The sequence below is a fragment of the Chaetodon auriga genome, chromosome 17 (assembly GCF_051107435.1).
Source record: "Chaetodon auriga isolate fChaAug3 chromosome 17, fChaAug3.hap1, whole genome shotgun sequence".
Taxonomy (NCBI): Eukaryota; Metazoa; Chordata; class Actinopteri; order Chaetodontiformes; family Chaetodontidae; genus Chaetodon; species Chaetodon auriga.
In genome coordinates, this window is record NC_135090.1 from 23,554,555 (window position 1) to 23,565,567 (window position 11,013).

Here is an 11,013-nt window from a genome sequence, read left to right on the forward strand (position 1 = left end):
TCACTTGTTTGAAAATGTTTTATTGTCAAAGTGTTTCCGTAAATGTTCTTTTAATAGTGTCATTGATTCTGTTTCATCCAAAAAACAAACCTAAATTTTCTCCCTGATGATTTTATAATGTGTCAGATCATGTAATGTGTATCCATATACACTGAATATCAAAGGAGTTTAGAAACTCAGACGAAACATTTTTGATGAGTACAAACCAGTGATGGTCGTAGTCTAAGTCCATAATTTGTTGTTGACAGTTGATGTAAATGCTTCTGTGACTTTGGACCAAAAGTCATGGTAGGACCATATCAAGCATAAATCATCCAATCATCTCTTGTTGCTGAAGTGTCTTCATGATGAGGACTGTCATATTGTCATTGTTTAGGTGTATCTCAAGAATATGCACTGACCTTCAAGTTAATCTTCAAAAGAAATGAAAGATATTTTCTTAATCTGAAATGAATAGCAGTGTATCATCAGCATAGAGAGACACCAAATGATTGTCATCTTAAATTTAACCCTGAAACTATTTACAAACTGCTTCTGCTGAAGATCCACAACCACAAAGACAAATGAAAGATAACAAAAGACTGAAAGTGTTACTGAATTACACACTCCATCAATCCTTTTGGTTCAATCATGAAATATGTTGTCGCAATAAAAATATACAAAATGAATAAAATATGTTATATATGTGATTAGTATTTTAACAACATGAATGAAATGTTTTGAGATAAATTTCTGTAATTTTCTTAATGAGTTTTTGAGTTTTTTCTGAAAGATGTTATAAAATTTATGTTCACAAATTTAGTGCCTAAATGTCATTGTACTTCAGGAAATAGACAAAATCTTTTGTGATATAAAGTATATTTAATTTAAAATATTGAAAGTTAATTATTATGAACCATTAATTTTGGGTAAAAGCTTTAGTTTTAGTGTGAGTGCAGCTGTTGATTCAGATCAGTTCCTCTCCAGCTGAGGGAGGTTTTTGTACGACGTTGTATCACTGTGTGAACGGGAGGCTGTTACCCTGCTGACAGTAGTAAACTCCTGAATCTTCAGCCTGAACTCCACTGATGGTCAGAGTGAAGTCAGTCCCAGATCCACTTCCACTGAAACGACCTGAAACTCCAGACTGAAGGGTTGTAGCTCGATAAATCAGGAGTTTAGGAGCTTCTCCAGGTTTCTGAAGATACCAGCTGAGATAGCTACTAACACTTGAACTGGTTTTACATCTGATGGAGACAGTCTGTCCTGGAACAACAGACTGAGACTCAGGAGACTGAGTCAGGGTGATTTGTCCTGATGAACCTGGAAAACATGAACAAGAGGAGAAGGGTTATTGAGACAAATCCAGCTTGGAGAAAGACGATCACCATCAGAACAGAAGAGTATCATTTCTTTAACGTGGAGAATAGATGGAAGAAGGTAAATGCTGCTTGTTTCAGTGTTTCTCCATCACAGCAGAACATGACTGTGGTGAACCTGCTTCTGGCATCCTGAAGCCCAGGTTTCAGAAGAGAGTCTCACCCTGAACGAGGAGCCCCAGGGTGGCCAGCAGTAGAATCAGTGAGCTCATGATTGTGCTGCCGGTGTGTCGGTGGCTCTGAAAGGCCTGGACAGACACTGATCAACACTGGCCTCTTAACGGCTGGCAGCAGAGAGGCAGGACACATATGCAAACACACAGAGTCAGTCAACTGGAGCTGTCCTCAACACATCATGCTGTTTCCTCCTCACTGCTGAGACCACTCAACTACTTATTTACAACATGTGGAGGATATTTGTTTTCACAGTGATTAGTCTTATTAATATTGATGCAGGTTGAACACGTTCAGGTGTTTGTCACTTGCAGATACGTTCAGTAGTGATGAGGGATGAGGGGATGCTGAGGCTGAGCGTCTCAGATACCATGCTCATGGAAGGTCTTGGACATGTGAGCAGAGTCAGAGAAGCTGGAAGTCTTCATCAGTGACAGTTGGACAGATGTCTTTGTCTCAAGTTCATGTAGTGACAGCTGTGAGCAGTAATGTGAGTTTTCTGAAGGTCTTCATGCTGCATGTGTTCTTACAGATGTTCTATCCACATGTATATATGCAGCTTTAGGTATAAACACTGTATATATGTAGATCTGATGACATCAGGGAGGTCACTTGTGTTTGTTGTCTTGTCATGATTCCCTTTCATATCGATCCTTAATTTAAGTTCACATGTTTAAAACAGTGTTTTGTTTGGTTTGAGGGATGTTCAGGTTTTGTTTGGGTCACCGTTCATCATGATGTTTTCTGAAGCTGATCTGTGCCTTCATGTTCTTTTAACAAGAAGTCGTTGAGATAGCTGTGATCCAGTCTGAAAGTGAGGTCAAAGGTCATGACCAAGACTTTTCCTATAATGAGATATGAATGGATGGTGAGAAGCTGTGATGGAGGAAGTCATTTGATTTACACTGAGATTTTTATTGTCATTGAACTTGTTTTTATACAAAATCAAAGCTGAAATATTTCATTCACTTGATGAAATTGTGTGTGTGTGTGTGTGTGTGTGTGTGTGTGTGTTTGTTTGTGTGTGTGTGTGTGTGTGTGTGTCCTCAGTGAAGTGTGTCAGTCTCTGCTGTAGCTTCCAGCTGCAGCAGTCAGTTCAGTTTCTGTTCAGTCTGACTGAGGGAGGTTTTTGTACGACTCTTTTTCACTGTGTGAACACATACTGACTGTTGATGTAATGATAACTCTGACAGTAGTAAACTCCTGAATCTTCAGCCTGAACTCCACTGATGGTCAGAGTGAAGTCAGTGTTTGATCCACTGCCTGTAAAACGATCTGGAATCCCTGATGCTTGAGTGCTTGCAGCATAAATGAGCAGTTTAGGAGAGTCTCCATCTTTCTGTTGGTACCAGGATAAATAGTTCCCATTATAAACCGTGGGACTGGTCTTACAGCTGATGGTGACGGAGCCTCCCGGAGCAGAGCTCACTGCTCCAGACTGAGTCACTGTGACCTGACCTCTGGACTCTGAGGACACACACACACACAAACATAAAGCAGCGTCACGATTTTGTTGTCTTCATTTCAGACGGACGGATGTTCGTAGAGGACTTTGAGTCTCTGGACTTTACCTGTGAAGCAGCAGCAGAGGAGAGTCCAGATGAGGACGCAGGTCAGAGTCATGTTTTTGATGAGGAGGGTTTCTGTGTCTTCTGTTGTGATGAAGGACAGCTGTCAGTCCTCCAGCGTTCAGCTCTCAGGACTATAAAGTGTCCCAGAGCACTGGAGCATGGTGCTGCTGATGCAAAGTGGCTCTCTATGGAAATGATAAGATTAGGAAGGATTGCACTTTATTAGTCCTCCAACGAGGAAATTTGGGTGTTGCAGGCAGCAGCAGTAGTGTCAAAAGTACAAAACATAGAAAGGAATAAATTTAAATATAGAAAATTTTAGAAAATCTGAATTCTTTATATACACATTGTATACAAGGGAGTACAGTGTTTTTCACTATTGCACATTGGTTAAAAATATGTAGGAGTATATAGAATACAAATATGTACGTTCATAGACTTGATACAAGAAGATACAAATGTAATATTGAAGAAGAAATGTAATATTGCACTAGATATTGCCTGAGATGTAATGTAATGGCATGATGATGAAAACAGAATCACACAGTGAACAACAGGTCAGGGCAGAGAGAACGTAAGCACAGTGCTGCATTAGACAAAACTGGAGTTGAACAGTCTGACTGCAGTTGAATGAAGGACCTGCAGTAGCGTTCCTTCTTCCAGACTGAATGCAGCAGTCTGCTGCTGAAGGTGCTGCTGAGGGCCCCCCCCCCCATCTCATTCAGGGGTTGGGATGGGTTGTCTATGATTGATGTCAGCTTGGCTAACATCCTCCTCTCACCCAGCTGCTCGATGGTGTCCAGAGGGCAGTCCAGGACAAAGCCAGTTCTCCTGATCAGTTTTTCAGTCTTTTTCTGTTCCTCTGAGAGCTTCCACAGCCCCAGCAAACCACTGCATAGGAAACTGCAGATACCACCACCCGAGTCAGAAAAAACAGTGTCCTACATACTCCAAAAGACTTCAGTATTCTTAGCAGGTGGAGACGAATTTGGCCCTTCATGTACAGGACATTTGTGTTGTTTGTCCAGTCTAGTTTGTTGTAGAGTTGAATACCCAGGTATTTGGAATCCCCCACGATCTCAATGTCCAAGACCTGGATGTTCACCGGTGTCGTCTTTGGTACCTTCCTGCGGAAATCAATCACCATCTCCTTGGTTTTGCTGGTGTTTGTATTCAGGTGGTTCAGTCCACACCAGTCAACAAAGTTGGTTATGAACTCCCTCTATTCCAGGTCGTTCCCCTCTGATATGCATCCAACGATGACCGTATAATCGGAGAACGTCTGGATGTGGCAGCTGTTGGTGATGTGTCTGAATTCTGATGTGTAGAGGGTGAAGAGGAAAAGAGAGAGCACTGTCCCCTCTGGAGCCCCCGTGCTGCAAACGACCACATCGGACACACAGTCATGAAGCCACATACTGTGGTCTGTTGATGAGGTCGTCGATGGTCCATGCAGCCATGTGGCAGTCAACTCCAGCTCCGTCCAGCTTCCCTCTGACGAGTGATGGTTGGATTGTGCTGAGGTCAAAAAACATGACCCTCCCCATGTTCCCAGTATGCTCAGGTGAGAAAGACATCGATGGAGCAGGTAGATGACTGCATCCTCCACATCGATGTCTGGACAATATGCAAACTGTAGGGGGTCCAGGTCGCTGCTCACCAGGTGATGGAGGTGGTTCAGTGTGATCCTCTCATTTGTCCTCATCAGGTTTGGAAGTAAGGGCTACTGGCCTGAAGTGGTTGGGCTCTCCGGGATGTGCAGTCTTTGGGACTGGAATCACACAGGAAGTTGTCCACAGGGCTGGAACTCTCTCCAGACTGAGACTCATGTTGAAGATGTGCAGGATGACCCCGCACAGCTGATCTGCACAGTCCCAGAGCAGTCTGGAGCTGATGCCATCCGGGCCTGTAGCCTTCCTCGGCTTCATCCTCCTGAGCTCCCTCCTGACAGACACAATGCAGACACATCACACAATGATCTGACTGACTCGTACATGGACTTAGATCACTATGATGATGCTGCTGATCAATGGATCAATCACTCTATCAGAACATTGATGAACAGTCAGTGATCATTTAAATGTTGATTTGGTTTGAGGACTCTGGATACATTTTCTGTCAGAACATCTTGTTTAATTTATGTGAGAACAATGTAAATTTGACTTTCAGACAGATGTAAAAATATAAACGTATAAATGTGATGAATTCTGATCAATTGTTTCACTGTTTGTTAAATATGAGATGAAATAGTTCATTCTGTTAAAAACTGGAAGTGTTCACGTTGAGTTTGTTGTGTTCAGAGTCAGAGAGCCGTGTCTCTCTGCAGTCAGAGGTTTTTGTAGGACGAGTTTGTATCACTGTGGTACACGTTCGGTGGAGGAACCAGTCTGGACATTGGAAGTAAGTTCAGTTTTTGATGGATTTTATTAATTTGTCTGAAACTTTTTCTTTCCTGGACATAAATTTCCTCGAGAAATTGAAGTTTATGATTTTACAGCTTCTATTTTCTCTCAGTAGTTTTGTAGAAAGTCCAAAGTGCAGTTTTGTGTTGAAATGAAATCATGAATGTAATTAGTACAATGAGTCGGTGCAGAGGAGAAGTCACGTATTTAAATCTTTAGATGAAAATTGAAAGTTGAGTTGTTGGAGTTGAAGTTTTGTCAGACAAAGTCAGAGAGCCGTGTCTCTCTGCAGTCAGAGGTTTTTGTACGACGGCTCAGTCAGTTTGTATCACTGTGGTGGACTTTTGGTGGAGGAACCAGTCTGGACATTGGAAGTAAGTTTCTTCTCAAATATTAAATATCGTTTCATCAGATAAAGTTTGAATTCATGTGTCTGAACATTTGCAGTAACTTAAATTTTCCATTGGACTGATCAAAATCACTTTAAGACTCAATTTTTTGTCAGTTTCTGCTGTTTGACCTTGAAGCTGAACTCAAAGCAGCTTCACTGAACTTCTCTTTAAACCTTTCATTTGTGAAATGTGAACAGCTTGAACTGTAGGAACGATGAAAGAACAACACTCGTGCTTTTCAAATGTTTGTAGATTTTGACTTTGATTCTCATTTTAAACTGTTTTTGAGTTAAAATCATTTTGAATCCTGTGAATGAAGATAAAAATGTTGAAAAGCCTTTAAATCTCTGATCTCCTCAAACGGCTCAAAATGGCTTTTTGAAATAATGCTGACAGTTCTCTGATGGTCGTCAGTTATTGTTGGCTGATAATATCATTGGATCTCATTCACCTCTGAGAGTTTGGACAGTAAATGTTTTTCTATAAATGTTTCAGGACTTTGAACGAAGTCACAGACGACTGAAAATATATTCAAACTCTTCTTGTTTTCTTCAAATGGTCTAAATTAAAATCCATCAAAGAGCTTTTTGTATTTTTTAATGTAAATCTGATTGTTTTATTTGCAGTGCAGTTTGATGTATTTCAGGTCATATGAGGACTCTTTCTGTGCTGATGTGCATGAGAGGTTTCTTAACGGGAAGTGAAACAATGTGTGAGTGAGTGACTGGTGGAGCAGAAAAACCATCTGACAGAAACTCCTTAAAGGACAAAATCAACTCTCACACAGTAAAGGTGTCCAAGTGTTTGACTGACAGCTGCGTGGTCCCTGTCCTCTAAACCGATCGCTGTCTCCTAGGTGACGTCCGTCCCACCCTGACGGTGCTGCCCCCCTCCAGTGAGGAGCTGGAGCAGGGGAAGGCCACGCTCATGTGTCTGGCCAACAAGGGCTTCCCCTCAGGCTGGAGTCTGTCCTGGAAGGTGGACGGCAGCAGCAGCAGCAGCAGCTGGGAGGAGAGCAGGAGCCCCGGGGTGCTGCAGAAGGACGGCCTCTACAGCTGGAGCAGCACCCTGAGGCTCCCTGCAGACCAGTGGAGGAAGGTGGGCTCTGTGACCTGTGAGGCCACCCAGGGCTCCCAGACTCCCCTCTCAGAGACACTGAGGAGAGACCAGTGCTCCCAGTCCTGACCTGACTCACTGGGACTGTGCTGCTGGTTTCACTCTGCTTCTGCTCTCACTCTGCACTCTCTGTCTCTGTCTTTCATTTTTACAAATAGAAATATTCACTAGATTGTTTCAACGTTTCAATATTATTTCAGTGTTTGCAGATAATAAAGACGTGTTCTTCAAATCACTTGTTTGAAAATGTTTTATTGTCAAAGTGTTTCCGTAAATGTTCTTTTAATAGTGTCACTGATTCTGTTTCATCCAAAAAACAAACCTGAATTTTCTCCCTGATGATTTTATAAATAATGTGTCAGATTATGTAATGTGTATCCATATACACTGAATATCAAAGGAGTTTAGAAACTCGCAAAAAACATTTTTGATGAGTACAAACCAGTGATGGTCGTAGTCTAAGTCCATAATTTGTTGTTGACAGTTGATGTAAATGCTTCTGTGACTTTGGACCAAAAGTCATGGTAGGACCATATCAAGCATAAATCATCCAATCATCTCTTGTTGCTGAAGTGTCTTCATGATGAGGACTGTCATATTGCCATTGTTTAGGTGTATCTCAAGAAAATGCACTGACCTTCAAGTTAATCTTCAAAAGAAATGAAAAATATTTTCTACATCTGAAATGAATAGCAGTGTATCATCAGCATAAAAAGACACCAATGATTGTCATCTTAAATTTAACCCTGAAACTGAAAACTGAAGACTGAAAGTGTTACTGAATTACACACTCCATCAATCACTTTGGTTAAATCATAAAATACATTTTTGTTGCAATAAAAATATCTAAAATGAATTAAATGTGTTATATATGTAATTAATATTTTAACACCATGACTGACATGATTTTGAGATAAGATTTTATAATTTAATTAATGAGTTTTGGAGTTTCTATGAAAGTTAGTCAGAGATAAAACTTATTTTTACAAATTTAGTGTCTAAATGTCATTGTACTCCAGGAAATAAACAAAACCTTTTGTGATATAAAGTATATTTAATCAACAAATATTGAAAGTTAATTATTATTAATCATTTATTTTTAGTAGAAGCTTTAGTTTTAGTGTGAGTGCAGCTGTTGATTCAGATCAGTTCCTCTCCAGCTGAGGGAGGTTTTTGTACGACGTTGTTTCACTGTGTGAACGGGAAGCTGTAACCCTGCTGACAGTAGTAAACTCCTGAATCTTCAGCCTGAACTCCACTGATGGTCAGAGTGAAGTCAGTGTTTGATCCACTTCCACTGAAACGATCTGAAACTCCAGACTGAAGGGTTGTAGCTCGATAAATCAGGAGTTTAGGAGCTTCTCCAGGTTTCTGAAGATACCAGCTGAGATAGCTACTAACACTTGAACTGGTTTTACATCTGATGGAGACAGTCTGTCCTGGAACAACAGACTGAGACTCAGGAGACTGAGTCAGGGTGATTTGTCCTGATGAACCTGGAAAACATGAACAAGAGGAGAAGGGTTATTGAGACAAATCCAGCTTGGAGAAAGACGATCACCATCAGAACAGAAGAGTATCATTTCTTTAACGTGGAGAATAGATGGAAGAAGGTAAATGCTGCTTGTTTCAGTGTTTCTCCATCACAGCAGAACATGACTGTGGTGAACCTGCTTCTGGCATCCTGAAGCCCAGGTTTCAGAAGAGAGTCTCACCCTGAACGAGGAGCCCCAGGGTGGCCAGCAGTAGAATCAGTGAGCTCATGATTGTGCTGCCGGTGTGTCGGTGGCTCTGAAAGGCCTGGACAGACACTGATCAACACTGGCCTCTTAACGGCTGGCAGCAGAGAGGCAGGACACATATGCAAACACACAGAGTCAGTCAACTGGAGCTGTCCTCAACACATCATGCTGTTTCCTCCTCACTGCTGCGACCACTGACGAACAAATCATCTTCACGTAGAGTGAAGAAACACAGGATGCTGTTTAGAAACTACAAATGAATCTTAAAAAATTAAAAAATTAATCTGCTTGTGTCTACACTTGTTTGTTTGTGTGTGTGTGTGTGTGTGTGTGTGTGTGTGTGTGTGTGTGGACTGTGTGGTTCCTCCTCAATCACGGCTCACCTCCAGCTGATCCTCACGCCAATCAGCCACCACAGCTGCAGCCAATCTATGAATTACCAGCCATGGTGTAAATACCCGGTTCTCCTCACCAGTCGTCACCAGATTGTTGTTCTCACGACCTGTTAAGGTTTAGCTTTCCCAGTGCCTTGTTCGTTGCTCGAGTTTAAATCTTACTTTTCAGATCAATATCAGTTTGTTCATGTTGATGATGATTATTCTGTGCACCACAACGGTACTTGGACCATTACTGTGCAACTTATGTGTGCTTCCTTCAGGCAATATTGTGAAGACCGACTCCAGAAATTTAATTTGCTCAGCAGATGATACCCATTTTTATTTATCAGTGAAGCCAGATGCAACCAATAAACCAATCAAAGTTTATTAAACTTCGAGCATGTCTGACGAACATAAAGACCTATATGACGTCCAACTTCAAACCAATTCAGACAATCTAGTCCACCCATTTGTTTGGGCTATCGTCTTTGATGCTGAACTTAGTTATAAAACTTCATAACTGGAGCCAGAGCTTTCAACTGTCAATATCCTGTCCTGTGAAACCATCTTCCATCTTCTTCTGGAAGGCAGACACCTGTTCAACGTTTAAGAGTAGCCTCAAAATTTTCCTTTCTGATACAGCTCACAGTTAGGGCCGGCTCAGGCTTGTCTTGGACAGGCCCCTAGTTATGCTATTATAGGATTAGACTGCCAGGTAACATCCCATGATGCACTGAGCTACTCTCTCCCTCTCCATCTTTATCAATTCATGTCCCATTAAGAAGAATTGAAGAATTGGGGGGAGACATTCCCCTTTATTGTCACACACACATGCAGCACGGCACACGGAGGTGAAATTTGATTTCCGCCTTTGACCCATCCTGGTCGTCCCTCCTCCGCGGCAGACCAGGAGCGGTGGGCAGCCAGACCGGCGCCCGGGGGGTTTTTAGTGGGGGTATATTTTTACGGAGGATACCCCAGGTGAACACGGGGAGAACATGCAAACTCCACACAGAAAGGCCCTCCTCGAGCAGCAGGCACCGAAGCATGGTGGAGGACACACCCGGTGCCCGCAGCGAGATTCGAACCCGGGACCTTCTTGCTGTGAGGCGACAGTGTTGCCACTGTGCCACCGTGCCACCATAAATGCCACCATTAATGCATGTTAACAACATGGCTTCGTCCACACGCTCTTTGTGCTTTCTCGTGTTGCACCACAGCCATCATCAAACTCATCCTTCATTTTGAGCTTTGAACCGGTGAAGTTTTGTGACGGCATCTTTTAAGGTTGTGACACTATCGAGTTGACAAAACCTGTGCAAAAAACAGAAAGCCAGAAAAACAACTGACAAATGACTGAAAATCACCTCAGTGGTAGTTCCTGCTACAGTAGGTGTCTCCAGGACTCTTGTTGACCAGGGATGCTTGTTAATTGATGGCTCAACATTCTGCTGCCTGTGCTGGTGCCATCTCTGTATCAGGGTCTATTTGGGTCAGATCTAGCTTTTCTTGGCTCCCTGTCACATTTGACCTCTCTTTTTTTTTAGAAGGGAATTCATGCCTGTCAGCCTCTGGTAGGTTTACCATAAGTCTGATGCAGATCAGGTCCAACTTTCTGGACCTGTAAAGACACAACAGTTTGTTCAGTGACATGTACTGTATGAACTGTGGCCCAGAAAACATGATGTTTGTGACAGTGGTTCTGCCAAAGACAAGATTTGTTGTATTGCAGAGCTTTCTGTGTGATGTGTGGACGTTGGTGTTTCATATATTGTGAATTTGGATTGTGTCTCTCCATCCGTGGAGCTGACTCTGCTGCTGTTGTGGTTTTAATGGTCTGACTGGGCTTCTTCACTGGAACTGTTCTCTTCATTTGTGGAA

The 11,013-nt window shown here is 42.2% G+C and overlaps 1 pseudogene across 2 annotated transcripts; it reads left to right on the forward strand.

Moving 5' to 3' along the window:
- The first annotated feature begins 5,466 nt into the window (after nucleotides 1-5,466).
- On the forward strand, nucleotides 5,467-7,245 carry LOC143335035 (Ig kappa-b4 chain C region pseudogene; annotated as a pseudogene). 2 transcript variants are annotated; one of them, XR_013078392.1, is made up of 2 exons: nucleotides 5,467-5,503; nucleotides 6,754-7,245. The product of XR_013078392.1 is annotated as an Ig kappa-b4 chain C region pseudogene, transcript variant X2 (transcript). The 2 variants fall into 2 exon arrangements; XR_013078391.1 differs by lacking the exon at nucleotides 5,467-5,503 and adding an exon at nucleotides 5,806-5,879.
- Nucleotides 7,246-11,013: the final 3,768 nt, after the last annotated feature.